The sequence below is a fragment of the Columba livia genome, chromosome 15, assembly GCF_036013475.1.
Source record: "Columba livia isolate bColLiv1 breed racing homer chromosome 15, bColLiv1.pat.W.v2, whole genome shotgun sequence".
Lineage (NCBI taxonomy): Eukaryota > Metazoa > Chordata > Aves > Columbiformes > Columbidae > Columba > Columba livia.
This window is the reverse complement of record NC_088616.1, coordinates 2,320,228-2,335,026: the sequence shown is the minus strand read 5'-3', so window position 1 is coordinate 2,335,026 and position 14,799 is coordinate 2,320,228. Positions and strand designations below refer to the sequence as shown.

The window sequence follows — 14,799 nt, the reverse complement described above, 5'->3', positions numbered from 1 at the left end:
TAGGAATATAAAAATATCAAGTTCATTACATCTTCTGTTTAGAAGTACAAATATCTGGTGTGGAAGGAGTATTTTATGTATACCTTGATGCAGACAGGCAGCAAACAACACTGCTGTTGACCAAGAGAAGCGTGGCAGCTTTCTGACAGCTGACGTTACAAGTGCAAGTCTGGGATTCTGTAGTTCAGGAACCTTCTTTCAAGGCACAACAGAGAAGTTTCCTTTGTCAGTACACGCTGCAGTCACGGAAGGCGTTATTGCTTCACTGCAGAGCTCTGATACAACAGGAAGATGAAGAACAGCTGGCACGCAGTGCTCTGAAATCTAAGGAATGGATTTTCAAAGAGACATGAGTTCACCTGATTGTGAGACAAGCTTGACAAATAAAGAACCCTAACAATCATTTTGCCAGTTCCTCTCCTTGCACGTCCACCAAAGACATGGATGTCGCTTCCACTCTAAAAATCTGTTAAAACCTGTGCTTCAATTGTGAAAAAATAATGTGCAATCCTGTATTTACCAAAATTAAAAAAAAATAAAATACATAGACTTGGTTAAATGTTAGCCATAGGCACTGCTGTAGGATTACGAGCCTCTGTGAACCCAAAGCTTTATTTAAATAGAAGCAGTAGTAGTGGGAGGAAGGATTCCAGCAGAAACCTGCAGAACACTGCTGTACATGTGTGACTTGGAGACACTTTTCCAAAGAGTGACTAAGTGACTGGAAATGCAGAGTCAGACAGCACATGTGGATGATGCAGGTGAAGACCTTGCTTAGCAGCACCACTTCTTTTAGTCAAAACCCCAGTCAAAGGGTTGTCCCAGAAAACAGGAAAAGCCCATACTTTTTTTTATTGGTCATACAGATCAAGTTATATGTTTCTTCAGTCACACAGCTCATCACTGGAGGAGCAGGAGTATAAGCATCCCTCCCAGTTAAGCAGCACATCACCCATGCTCCTAGTTTCGGCAGGTGATGTAAAGGGTGCATCTGGCTTCGGTCCAGCAGTTAGCACAGACTTACTTTCTAGATGTATCACCTGTTTTGGCCCCCCTTCTCTCCGGCAAAAAGCTGTCGGTATGCGAATAACCACCGGCCAGGCCACACGACACCAATACCCCTTCACACGTCAGCCCTGACTGCTCGTCTGCCCAACCTCAGTCGTAACCTCATCAGCTCAATGCGCAGCAATGACAACTAAATGCCATCAAGTACACTGAAATATCCTCACATAAAAGACACACTGGATGATGTTTTGTTTAAAAAAATATACGGAGAGGAGTATCGCTCATTTCTCAGGCAAGAGTGAGGAAATCTCCCTTTGGGAGTTATATCTTTCGTTGATTTGAACCATAAAAGGAACGTCTTTTAATGCAGCCAAGAACAGGTAAAATCAAAACTAAGATCTGCATCTACTCCAAGTTATATTTTTCACATTATTTCCACATGAATTTGCTTAACTCCTTCATATTTGATGGCTTCCTGTTATTTAAAGCCATCACATAGAGTTACAGAAGTTGGGGGAATTGGAAAGTGCTCACTTGGACGTAGCTCTGTAGCTTATGATGAAAGGCAGAAGAATATACTCAAGACACTTGATGAATGGAAACAAATCTACCACTGTTTCCTCTCAATAACGCTATTAATAACTAAGCTTCTATTAGAGGAGTGAAAATACTCAAATTAGAGAACTGGGAGGGGATAATTCCAAAGGAAAAAATATTTTGACTAAAGTTGGCTTTATTAAGTGGTATCAAGTAATCTCTCTTTACTCCTGTTTCAGAAATTATTAGATACTGTTACAAATTGCAAAAGTCTTGCTCTTTTGTACAGTGAACAAAAGCAGCTTATGAGGAGTCAGTTACACACAGTTACTCCATAGTTAAGACTGTGCTTATTAAAGAAATCAGGCTCATCTCTGTCTATGCCCAACTAGCTCGTACTTACTCACAAATCTTGCTTTCATTTCCCAACAACAAAACTAATGCAAACTTCCTAAAGCATAACGATAACCTATTAAAAAACAAAACAAAAACTAATGATGTGGCATATTTCAGATCAGGCATTTTTGCTATAAAGGCTCAAAGAAACAATACGTTGCCAGCAGGACACAAGGACAGGGTGAGAGGGCACCAACTCAATCTTGCATTTACTAACACACATGTCCAAAGCAAATTTTCATTTGGAATTACCCACTTTATTAGGCTGAGGATTATAGACAATTTATGTGAATTCTGCAGGGCATTTTTCATTTGCTTCAGTGGAAAATTTGGCTAATGCCACTAGAACGGCATTACTCTATAGTGGGAGACCGCAACCGAGGTGCTTCCTGGGGAGAACCAGCCCAGCAGGGAGGTCCATGTTACAATAACACAAAACCAAAAAACACATAGGGATGCCTGTAAAAACAAGAGAGAACAAATAGTGGAAAAGATACAGCAGCTGATTGTTGGTTTTTTTTCCATCTCACATTTTCTGTTTAGATCAATTTATTCCTCCTGAAAAACTTTGGGAGGAAATTTTGTCAAGTGTTTCACAGGAGAATTATCCAGAGGGCTGACATAATCCTGAGCTTGTTTTTTTTTTTTTTTTTAATCAAATATACATTTTAGAAAGCCACTGGAATCCTTTTCAAAACAACTATTTGCAGCGTCTGAGTATTAAGAACATTATGCATTCATACGCTGAACACATACCGACAACACTTAGTACAAAGTTTCTTTGCATAATACAAAGAAGTTCTTGCTGTCTTTAATGAATATTTTAGCACTGACTGAGGTAAACAAAACCATCTTCTGAAGGACAATGGATTTCAGTCTGTTAAAAATGTCTGATGCAAAACTGCACCCAAACTACAGTGTATTTTCATTTCCTTTACATATATATATTTGTTTTAAAGGCTAAAGGTGTTACCTGATTTTCTGTGCCCAAAGCGCAGGAGCCCAGTGTGAGGGTTGAACCTGGGGCAGTGTACTCATTGCTGCTTATAGAGCATCACAGGTTTTGGTCCACAGGGAGGGTTTCTAAAAGCAACCGCAGCACAAATGAATCATTAAATTATTTACATTAGCCACTAAGCCCCTAGCATCCCCCATGGCATCCTCCTGCCATGGCAATTAAACGAAGACGAAAGCTTTCGATTAATAGTCACGTCGTCGTCTCTGTCCACTCCACTAACGATATTTGAGAATATACAACCAGGTACTGGTCACCTGGATTCTTTACAAACTGCCAAACTCCAGTTTTAGAGGGTGTTTTACAGCAGGCTGTATAAAACAACTTGGAGAGCTTTAATTAATGTTCAGGGTGATAATCTGAAGGCTACTTATTGGTGACCTGCATGAATCAAGTCCATGTCATCGCTCTGGTTGGGAAAATAACTTGGCCTTAATGATGCGTTATTCCTAGTGACTACGAACATAAGTTTACAGGACTTGGTTTATCCTTTTATTTAGTCAGGGAAGACTCATTAGCCCTACGGTGTATATTTGATATATCTATTCTTCCCCTTCCCACAAGCTTTAAGCACACATTCTGCTTAAATGCATTAACCGCCAGAAAATCAAAGTGACAGAAATTGTTACTGCATGGTTCTTAGAAAAAGAATTTGTACACAGCATAAAAACAAATGTTCTACTAGTAACAAGTATACATGCAGCCTCCTTGTAAATCACAACACAGAAGAGGAAGCAACAAATGCAGCACAAACACTGGATTTCTAGAAAGAAACTCTAAATCCACCTGTAGGAGGAATTAAATAATAAAGGGTATCGTTGCAGGACACTGAAAACAAGCAAGTTCTGGGGTTGTTCTTGTACTTTGTTGTAATTGTTTAATGCCAATACCATGTTCAGTATTATTACACTGGTATAAAGTGCTCAGAGCCACTGGAGCTTGTGAAAGGCCCAGGGTGCTGGGAAAGGGCTACAAAGATTATTAGATGCTGAGGGGTCTGGAGCATCTTTCTGATGAGGAAAGACAGAGAGCTGAGGCTGTCCAGCTGGAGAAGACAAGGCTGACAGGAGACCTTATTTACACTTATAAATATCTCCAGGCTGGGTGTCAGAGGATGGACCAGACTCTGTTCAGAGGTGCCCAGCACCAGGGTGAGGGGCAACGGGCACAGACTGAAACACAGGAGGCTCCATCTGAACATGAGCAGAAACTTGTTTGCTGGGAGGTGCCAGAGCCTGGCCCAGGCTGCCCAGAGCGGGTGTGGAGTCTCCTGCTCTGAGACATTCAAACCGCCTGGACCCACCTGTGTGATCTGCTCTGTGACCCTGCGTGAGCAGCGCTGGGCTGGGGATCTACAGAATCACTTCCAGCCCCAACCATTCTGTGTAAAGCAGGAACCCAGCGTGGTCATGAGTGTCACCCCTACCCAGAACAGCAAGCTCCTGTGTTACATCTGCATGACAGCTGCCAGAGGAATGTTCCTCTTGGTTTTGCTTGTGCCCAACAGCCAGTTTTGCCCCGTGATGGTTTTCAGCTCTGTAGACTCTCACTAAGCAGCGGTGTTGTACATCCCGCTGATCCCTCCAAGGCACCCCTAGCCCTCGGTCCCTCCCCCAGCCCCACCACCAGCCGCCCAGAGCTAGGGCCACTGATCAAAGCCCCCAGGAAGGTGAGGTGCCTTCTCTTCCCCACTGTCACAGAGGTACCCCAAAAGTCAACTTAGACAAGAGATAAGTTCCAAACAGACTTCATTCTAACCACAACTGTTTAGCAGAAAACCAACATTATACAACACAGGCTCAGTTACCAGTTAGGAGCTGATTCAAACTCAAGGGGTGAGATCCCAAAACTTCAAAACAATCATTCAAAACGCACATGTTCCCACTCTTACCAAGTGAGGACTCTCAAGGGTACCCAGAAGATCTCAGTCCTTGAGGAATGGTCCTTAGGTGGCCAGTCTAAGAAGAAGTCTTCCACTGAGACCCACTGCTGCAAGGACGCCAACCCCAGAGAGTCTCCAGCAACTCCACCTATACCCAGTTGAACTTGAGCTGTGATCATTTATGGCAGTGGTCCAGAAACTTCTCTCAATGGAGGTATCTCATTGGTCAAGGGCCTTGTCTGTCACCCAAGGGGGCATGTGCACGCTGATAGTGGTCTATCAGCCCAGAAGTTTCTGTTGCTTTTTTTTGGGGGGGTGGGGAGGAGGTGGAGGCAAGTGCATCTGCTACAGCCACCTCCATCCATTTTCAGAACTCTGAGTTCCTAAAAATCCAACTTTTCCATTGCTTGCTTCTGTTGCCTTATGTGGTAGTACCAATATATGGTGGTTAGAGGTTGCTGAGCCTTTCACGTCTCAAAACCATGAGCTTCACGCTGAGTATTCCACATGCGGGAGGCTGCTCTGATGACTGAGGCCCGGCCCTACCATATCCATGGCTGTCCACCCATCACAGATGAACATGGGTCAGGATTAGGCCTTTGGAAAGGTGTCCAGCTGAATTTGAGAGATATGTTAAGATCACAGCATTAGGACAAGGCTGCCCCACAAACACTGGGTGCTCAGTGCTTCCCACACCAGGGAGATGTTGACAATGGAAAAAGATATTTCCATTCAGAATTAAAACGTTCTAAATGTTGAGGTTAATATCAGACCCTAGAATCATCCCTTTAACAGTTTTGAAATTCAGCATGTGCCACTTCTAAATTCAGTGATAAATATTTATCTTATTTTCACATCTCCTGATAAGCTAATTGTACAGATACAGCACACGCTACAGCCCACTGTTAGCAAGTCATAGCGTGAAGTCATGTTAGATGAAATAGAGCTGCTCGGAGCCAAGCTGTCTGATCACAGCGCAGACAGACACTGCCACTGGAATCTTTCACAAAAGATACTTTAGCTCAGGAGAATCTGCCCATAAACTATCTCTTAAACAGATAGAAATTACTTAATAGGTACGATGGCAGGCTTATCAAGGAAAACAAAAATGAACTACATACACGGAACATACTCTGTTTGCTTTTTTTAGCTGATAGAAGAAGAGGTTACACAGCTTTTCTGAGCTGGAAACACGTAAGTCCATTCTTGGACATGACACCTGCCCGGGGACTGGAAAGCAACCCATGTATTGCTTATGTTTTCTGCAGATGATGCAGAGTTAGCTGTTCATTTAAAAATCATTAACCTGATAATAAGATACATCCTGTTTAAGTTATACGGCCTGACCACTTTCCATGTGGAGCTCAATACCTTAGAAAACTTGTTGCTCAGGACCATGACAGCAGCAGGAATTTAATCTGAAAGCAATTCAGATCCTCCTCTGGCTTCCAGGTACCACATACTGCAGAAACAGGAAGAAATTAGGATTTCTCATTGTACCGGGACTCAGACCTCCTCTCTGCAGCAATTGAGTTCACAGATGGAGCACAGCACATTGGGGTCCTTTCACAAGGTGGGTCAAACCTCCAAAAAGCTCCTGCTATGTTGCATCAGCCAATAGATGAGCAAGGAGCTGGGGAAGGAAACAGTTCATGGGGTGATACATTATTCAAAGCAATCTGTCAAAAAAACATCCTTTTTTCATATCAAATAAAAAGGAGTTTTTGTATGAGTGTTTCTCCTAGTGAAATTATTCTAGTCACCAATAGTCAGTTTTCTATTCTATGGTTCATTTGTGGTGAAATTAATGAACCATTTGCACAGCACTTCCCTGCTTTCATAAGCTCATACAGTTCATTGTCATTAGTGAACTGTCCACTCAGCTGTTCTACAGCTCTGTCCGAACACCCTTGCAAGCAAAGAGGGTTGTTGGACATCCTTCAGCATCTTCATGCCTTATAATGAGCAATACACTCTCAGGTTTTACTGGCTCTGTGTGCATGTCATCAGAAATGGCACCTTGTGCCATACGGAAATTCACCTTGAGGCTGAAACACGGGCAACACAAACATTTGGATGAGCTGTCCCTACAGTAACTGGTAACTGGAACTATGGCAGAAGATATCTCGCTTAGCACATCCAACCTCTCCCACCTTTTTGGGCAGGCACTGAGCAGGCAGGTTGCTTTGAATGAAAGAAACTTGTCAGTGGGATGGGGTCTGATCGGATCCATCCAGCACGCTTCTTCAGCATGCCCATAGTCACTTCACAGCAGGGAGAAGCTGCTACTCTCCTTTTCTTTGCATCCTCTCTACTTTTTAGATGCCAATCATGGCTATTTCCCCCACAAATGAAATGTTCAGCTTACATGGTAGCAAGTGAACAGTTTTCAATCTCACTTAACCTTTACAGCAGTAACACTAATTTGCAGTCTGTTCATGCTGAATGGTAAAGCCTCTCCATTTCCTGCTCTGAATTTCATTTTGTGTCAATTATTGCTACGAAGTCAGTCTAATAATGATATATGGTTAACATGGGGTTTGCATCTGAAAGCTAAAAGGAATGCACAGAGTGCAGATAATTGCAATGGCGCCATCCGTGAACTATTCAATGCTTTGTTGGAGTTAAAGGGTCTAGAAACACGCTATAAAAATATGTTTCCACGTGAGTGCTGATAATGTTTAGGAAAAGTTCCCAGCAACTTTATTGAAAATAAATAAAAAGATCTAGCAACTTTAAACTGATGCATGAAGGTAAAGTGACATAGGACTGCCAAAGCTATTTCCATATCTCCTTTACTGAAGAACGTTGTGCAAGAAAAACGTCTCGACCAATAATCTCCAAGACCACTACTATGCTTATTCATGTTAACATGCTGAAAATAGCACACAGGCAAACACATAGTGATTCCTGCCAAGTTTCCTGGCTTTTTCCATGTTACAACCACAAGCGCCTGCCAGACAGTGACAAGAACTCTAATGAGTGATGCTGTCAGAGCTGAGATGAACATATCTTTGGCCACACAAAGTGCTCCGAAGGCAGCAGGAGGCTGGGCTTTGGTTTAGCAGTACCGCCTTAGGAAAATTGTAGACCCCTGTCTGTAGATGCATAGGTCTGCAAATGTAAAAGATTAAGGAAATAATGTGGAGAAAATAGAAACTAATTAGTTTTAGAAGAAAAAGAGAGAAATGCAGGTGAATAACTACAACGCTGCATCAGTGAAATATATTAAAAACCCAAATGAATCTCAATGTCAGCCAACGCACTGCCATAACAAATGAACGTGGTGGCAAAGGGTAGCCTTTGTTGCTAAGCTGACAAAAATAAATTAGTCACCTGTCAGTACTTGCTTAGAATTTACAAACACATCAGTTTTTGAGGGAAGAGCAAAAAAATTGCCAGCATATTTTTCTGTTAGAACATCATGCAGAGGGAACCAAGTGCTTTGTGTTCATTTGTGTGGTAACTTCACCTCCTGCCACACGTCAAATGCTGCTCCTGGGAGTCAGACCCCAGCCCACCTGGGGGCAGGAGCTATCCCAGATGATGGAGGCACTGGGGGGGGCTGGAGGGACACAAGTGCTGGAGGTGACCCCGCAGTGGATGTGACCCTGCAGTGAATGTGACCCACAGAGCCCCCAGCACCTCACCAGCTCATGGGAAACCAGCCACAAAATCCCTGCTCCCACAGAATCATAGAACGGTTTTGGTTGGAAAAGACCTTTAAGATCAAGTCCAACCATTAACCTACCACTGCCAAGTCCACCTCTAAACGAGGTTCCTAAGAACCTCATCTACACAAAACATTTAATCTGTTAATCCCACATTTGAAGACCATATTCTTCAAAGCACAGTAGCCAGGAGAAAATACTTGAAAATACTTGAAAATGCTTGGGAAATACTCCCAGCCTCCTCACACCCAAGCAAAAACAAGAAGTTATTGGTCTTTGTAAGCAACTTTAGCATTTGCCGCAGATTAAAGACGGAAGAGTTAAGCTTAGGTCACGGGTCTCCTCTGCTATGTCAGTACACAAGCATCACCTCTGCTCCCCAGGTTTTGGATGTGGGGTGTCCCTTTGAGTCACAGAAAACCAGCTCCTTTCATAAGGCAGTGAGGAGAATGGGAACTAGAAGCAAGGGAATGTTGCAATAAGTATATAACACAAAATAGCCAGAGGTAAAGCATAGATATTTTCTGTAATTCTTTTCTATTGTTTTTGTTAAACTTCCATATGCAATGAAGCAAGCCTTTAGTAAAACTGAAAGATTGACTGAAATATTGAGAATGCCCAAGAAAATTTGGGCTTTATATTGTTAAGTATTGATGTTGAGGTTGGTTATATGGATTCATTCAAGAAGCCAAAGCATCTTATACAAGCTGCTGGAGCAGCTTGAGCTGCAAATACTGAATGAGGAGGAACCCCAGCCCCAAAGTTATCCACAGGAATTAGCTGGGAAATCATCACAAGAAACAAGCTCAAGAGAACAATGATCTGCCAGAGAGAATTCATGAACCACAAAAGGAGGCGATGTTCAGTCAGTCAAGTGATTTGCTACAAATTATTTGCCCAGGGCCAATCTTGCTGCTAAAACGATCAGTGAATATGCGCTACCCGGAGCGATGCAGGAACGCAGTTAAGCCTAACAAGCTGCTATACACAGCACTTTAATTAGGCCAAATGAGGAAATTATAATAAACCAGCAGGTCAAAAGAAGAAAAAAAAAAATAATCACCAAAAAGAATCAAATTATTTCTTTGTATTGTGAAAAGATAACCTCTAAAATGAGATTTCTGAATTCAGCGATACTCAGACTCACACCAAATGAGAGCACAGGAGAGGGCAAACAGCCCATTCAGCCACCAACACCTCCAGTCCCGATCCAACATGAGAATTTGTCAGTGTTTAATTTAGCTGCAACAAATGGCTGGCTGAGCAGGGCTGTTGCAAACTGGAAACTGGGAGGCAGGGACAGGTGTGTAATTTCTTTTAGGGCTTGTGGCACAGAGATTCCTTTCAGACACAAGCCATAAGGCTGAGAAATATCTATCATGCTTAGCTATGGAAACAGGGGTTTTATGAAAGTGCCATCACGAGGTGATAAGAAGAATGTGATTGGGCGTTGATGTGTTATTGCTTAATTTAGACAGAGGAAGGCTCTTTTTTTGTCCATACCATCTGCCAGCCTAGAAACCCAAGGAATAAAGGCACAAGCTGCAGATGGCTTTTATAATGGCTGTACTCACGCAGCACAGGAGCAAGAAGCAGAGAGGCCGTGTAAATCAAGCAGCAATATCACCGTGGCTGAGCAATAGCCAAGCTGATAGCAGCGTTCGTCAGAAACAGAGGAAGCAGGAGACACTTTCACAATGCGCTGCAGCAGGACGGGATGCAGGGCTGGAAGAAAAGCAGATAAACTCTACTTTAAAATTGCATTCACGTGTGCAACAGTTCCCAAGCTACCTCTGATCCTTTCTTTCCTCTCTGTGTGTTTTTTGTTTATTTGTTGTTTTCTTTTTTTTCTGAGGGGAAAGAGAAAACAGAGTAGAAGCTAATTTAGTTGAAGTCAGTAGAGAGAAAACAAGCTCAGATGCAAGATGTGAGACTCAGCAGGACAAGCATGAACTTCTGCCAGCAAAGCAGCCCCTTGAGATGACCGTCAGAGCTCTGCTGGGGAGCCTGAGCGGGCTGCTCCGCTTATCTTGTTCCAGCAGAGCCGACGTGCCTGGACACAGAACAGCACGGTGCGGTACAGAGGCCACTGCAATGTTTTCCTCTTGAACAGCTAGATCAAACAACCTCATTTACCCAAATATGTATAAACAAACAGCACAGCGTTAGTGGGACAGGGTCTCCAAGAGGGACTGGTGGCACACAGATTGGCAGGAGAAACAGTAGGAGGCAGGGGAAAAAATAGGGTTTAATTCTATTTGTTAAATATATACACACATACATTCATTTCTTTGTATTTTTATCATTGCAGAGAATACTAGGTTCTTTCCTGCTTCACTGCAAAGTATCTCTGGCCCACCTGAGCAGAGGACAGCCTACGGAGACCTTGCAAAGTGCTCACAAGCAGTGCAACCAGGAAGGCGAACACCAGCCATGACTTCGACAGGAGGGACATGCACAAAGCAGAGCTGCCCAACTTGGAGGAGGGATGAAAAGCCACATTGCTCCGGCTGCTGAGCTGATGCAAGGCAGATGCTCCCAAGAAGCTGGGAGAAGGACCCAAGAACACATCTCGCAGGTACCATGTCAACATCATTCTTTCAGCACTGCGACACTGACAAAACCCAACCAGCCCCAAGAGCTGAACCAGTGGCTCTGAATCCCAGCAGCTCTGTTTGCACCCCACATGCAGAAAAATGTCATTTCAGTGGGATAACTATGTTTCTGCACCAATGACACCTGTTGCATCCATCACTGGAAAATATATCTGAACACTATAAGTGCCTTGGTCTGCAGCTGCTCAAAACCAGAGCAGCACTGGAGGATTCAGTCACTCAATAAGGTGAAAAACTCCCTTGAGCCCCAGTAAGTCCCACCTGTTCCTGCACAGGAGTCAACCCTGCCATGACCTTAACAGGTTGGCCAGAGAGGTGGTAGATGAACCATCCCTGGAGACAGCCCAGGCCAGGCTGGACGGGGCTCTGAGCAACCTGAGCTGGTGAAGATGTCCCTGTCATGGCAGGGGGGGCACTGGGGAGCTGGGAAGGGCCCTTCAGCCCAAACTGTTCTGTGATTGTATGACCTCAGATGGCAGCTTAAGTACACATTAAAGGAAGATACAGTTCTTGTCCCATACTGTGTATCTGACGTAATCCTTTATGCCTATGCAAAGCCAATGTAAAATGTTACTGTATCAAAACAGCAGGACCGTACAATTATTTTGGAGCATTGTGTAATTCCATCATTTACAAATACACAAAAATAGTTCGAATTCACTCTGAGCAGAACCAGCTGTTGAGAGAATGATCAGTGATGGATCTGTCAAAAAAAAAAATATTAGATCTGAAGCATTTTCTTGCTAAATACTTGTCAAGATCCCAGTGACTTTACCAGAACTTCACAGAGAAGGAGGAGGAAGAAGTGGAAGGAGTAAGAAAACAGCATTATGGCAAAAATACTTCCCCCCCCTTATTAATGCTACCTTTCACTTGGAATCCTTTTTAGTTTGGCATGGGAATATGCCTTATGATAGCAGATCAGAAATTAAAACACTGTTTAGACTGCTCCCACACAAGAATTCTTCTCACCCACCACAAAGAGCTTTCTCCCAGGGAAACTTGTGTGAGTTGCCAAACTCCAAAATTTTGGTCAGTTTGTATCAGAAAGTCTTGAGGAGTCATCTCAGGTACCCTGACATTTTAGCTGTATAGATGCGTCCTCAGGGCATGTCCCAGGACACCCCAGAAACATTCAGCCAACATAACAGAGGAGCCTCACAGGTATGATTTCCAGGTACATTGAATAATCTCCTTCAGCAGAACACAAAGCAGGTTTTCTTTATCATAGCTTCAGAGCACTTCCAATCTATAGTTTTTCTCTTTTGCAGGTAACCAGATGTTTCTGGGCTACTCTGAAACAACATTGCTCTAGGAAATGACACACTATCAGGGAGCACAGCTAAACAGGCTGTTATTTAAAACTACACAACCAAGTCCAGCTGCATTCCTTCCCCTCTGCCATGTATGCAGACAGATTGCCTGGAGCAAGACTTTTCTCCCACCAAGTGTTTGTATGAAGATTAGCATGCTGGTGTTGCCGGACACTGCTGCAAACAGCAGCCATGCGATACAGATGCATCCTCAGTGAGATGCGAAGGGGAAAACCAAGGGCAGCGCTGGCCTGAGCAGTGCCAGGAAAACGTAGGTTGCTGCCATGCCAAGCTGCCTGCAGGGACACTGCTCTCCTGCCTTTGTACATGGAAGCATCAATAAGTTCAAACAACATAACATCAACTAAGTTACCATCCCAAGAACCTTAACTATTAATTTCTGACCCCCTGGACTTAGCTGGCATTGGGACAGAGGACTTTTAATGCACTAGCATCTTCAAGGTAGGAAAAGGGAGAGAACAGGGAAAAGCAGTGATGTAAGAGATGACTCAAACTCTGAGTCCATCTGTTATGACAGCCCCAAGTTGCAAGAAAGCCCTAAGATCACTTGTGGCATACATGCATGCAGACTCCAGAATAACACTTAGGGCGAGCCATTTCCTTCATTTCAAGAGCTATCATGCTATTTGGGGTGGGTCGCTTACCCCGACCCATTCATCCAGCCTTCACATTCTTCAACCACACAGAGCTCCTGGTAAAACTGACTTGTCCACGTGTTCATTGGGGACCTAATGCGTGTACACCAGTTGCACATGGTCAGACAATTACTCCCACACTGCTGCAGGTGGAGAAGGTAACACAGAGTTAATCCTGCACATCTCGGGATAGGAAACATGGAAATGACTAATTACTGACACAAGATTAATGGCAGCCCATCTCTTCAACCCCAAACCACTGCAGGGGCTGCGCACCAAGACGCTGCTCCTGCCTGCATCTGCTGCAGTGCAATAGCACCTCTAAGAGAGGAACCATGAATATTTTTCTTTGGCCTTGTGCTACTCTACTGCTCCTCAGCTGATTTTCCCTCGGGATGTTCTGTCAGAGGAGCTCCAGCAACCCCTGGCTCCAGAACAGCCCTTCCCCACAGTCCCACCACAGCCCCCCAGCCCCAAGAGCAGAGCTGTGGGTCACTGTGGTTGATAGGGAGGAGTTTCTTGGGGCTGTTTCCAGGGGATCTGCAGCAAGTAGTAATGCAAAGGCTCCTGATTTGGAGGCGAGGCAAAAGGGCAGCTTGGTTGAGCAGGGATCTTCTTCTTGAAATACAGTGAAAAAATAAATGAGATGGTCAGTGGAAGCAAGGGACTCAGCACTCAGAGATGCTGCTTGCCACTGTGGGGAGGAAATCCGTGCTGCCAAAACTCAACTAGAATTGAAACTGGCCAGTACTGTGAAGGACAATAAAAAGGGCTTTTTAAAATATATTAATGGCAAAAGCCAAACTGGAAAGAATATTGGCCATTACTTGATGAGCATGGTAACCTTATTAACAGGGACATAGACAAAACTGAAACATTTAATGCTTTCTTCACCTCTGTATTCAACACCTATGATGGACTCGGGGGCCCCCATAGCCTTGGAGTAGAAAACCATGGCTGCAAGGACAATAAACTCCCAATGAATCCAGAACTTGTATGGGATTTGCTACTCCAGTTAGAAAGAAAGTTTTAGGGTTCTGTAAATCACAGTGGATTCAAGCTACTGTTTTAAATTAGCCCTGACTCATGAAATACTCTAGGCAGCATTTTGTCTTTCCCCCCCACCAGAATTTGGAGAACAGCCGCTCCTTTGATGCCACCAGTTGAACAGATACTTCACACAGGCACAAGCAGGCACTGTCACTTCAGTATCTGAGGTTAATGGTTTGGCAACTCAGCTGGGGCTAACTTATTTTTCTCCAGTGATGTTTCTTAGAGCGCAAGGGGCTTTCACTGGAGTAATTCAAACAATTATTAAACTATGTACTACCCCAGTAAAAAGGGCTTCAAAGGGTGTTTTATTTTCTTCCTGAGCCTGTTCTTCACCATCACTGCAGGGCTTCAGCTCTGAGACCACTTGCAGAGCTGTTAAATGTTCATCCCCATCAAAATTCAACCTTGAACACAGCAGATCTGGCAAAGCATCTCTAGGCCAAACCCCCCCGGGACTTCCTTCTGATCAGCCTCTCTTTTAGGAGTTTAACGATTAAAAATATATCTGGAAATAGAACAGAGCGGTGTCTGGAGAGGGAAGAGAGCAGCACGCCTCAGCCGTGGATCAGAGCCACACAACGCAGCCCCAACCGCGGAGCCGAGGCTGTTGGACACGAGCACATCAATGACAGCTCAAAGTGTGTGACACAATG

The 14,799-nt window shown here is 43.9% G+C and overlaps 1 long non-coding RNA gene across 3 annotated transcripts in view; it reads right to left on the bottom strand.

Moving 5' to 3' along the window:
- The window catches only part of LOC135575487 (uncharacterized), a 110,847-nt gene that overhangs the window by 25,364 nt on the left and 70,684 nt on the right, over positions 1–14,799 (bottom strand). For 2 of the 3 annotated variants that reach the window (XR_010466305.1, XR_010466306.1), the window contains exons 2-4: positions 10,084–10,234; positions 2,915–3,024; positions 84–324 (exon numbers count right to left, since the gene is read on the bottom strand). This is a non-coding gene — a long non-coding RNA (uncharacterized LOC135575487). The remainder of the gene's footprint in view (positions 1–83; positions 325–2,914; positions 3,025–10,083; positions 10,235–14,799) is intronic. The other variant, XR_010466307.1, reaches the window with a different exon arrangement.